Source organism: Bison bison, unplaced genomic scaffold (genome assembly GCF_000754665.1).
Source record: "Bison bison bison isolate TAMUID 2011002044 unplaced genomic scaffold, Bison_UMD1.0 scf7180017864367, whole genome shotgun sequence".
Lineage (NCBI taxonomy): Eukaryota > Metazoa > Chordata > Mammalia > Artiodactyla > Bovidae > Bison > Bison bison.
Window position 1 is genome coordinate 6,433,075 of NW_011494939.1, and position 539 is coordinate 6,433,613.

The 539-nt window shown below is 41.4% G+C and overlaps 1 protein-coding gene across 1 annotated transcript in view; it reads right to left on the reverse strand.

The window, feature by feature from the left end:
- The window catches only part of LOC105000052, a 33,087-nt gene that overhangs the window by 18,014 nt on the left and 14,534 nt on the right, over positions 1-539 (reverse strand). The gene's annotated exons all lie outside the window — the stretch shown is intronic.

Sequence of the window (539 nt, forward strand, 5' to 3'; positions counted from 1 at the left end):
TTTCACCTGTTTCCTTTTACTTATTAAAATATAGCTATTTGAAAATTTAAAATTGCATGTGTGGCTAATGTTTTTGGCTCACATTATATTTCTGTTGGCTGGTGCTACTTTAGACTTTTTTATTTTGTGGGTGTTAGCGGAGGCTGAAGCTAGTCTGAAGTTGTTCTGTGGCTATTAGTAGGCATGAGGCGTCATGACTGCTGGTTAGGGAAGGTTTGACTTTTGCATGGAATCAGTTACCGAAACTGATCAACAACTGCTGATGTAATGGAGACTTCGTTGGGCTGAAAGACTAGAGAAAGAAACTTGATCAGATGCTGTGCAGGTCTCACCTAATGATAAGAGGCAGAGACCCCCAACAATAGCATGTTTATGAAACTGGGACCATTGTTCCCAAGAAGCTCCTGCTACTTTGCCGTTGAAATCTTCTAATGTAATGTTACATTAGAAGAAAGCTAGGTGATGGACAGGGAGGCCTGGCATGCTGTGATTCATGGGGTCACAAAGAGTTGGACATGACTGAGTGACTGAACTGAACT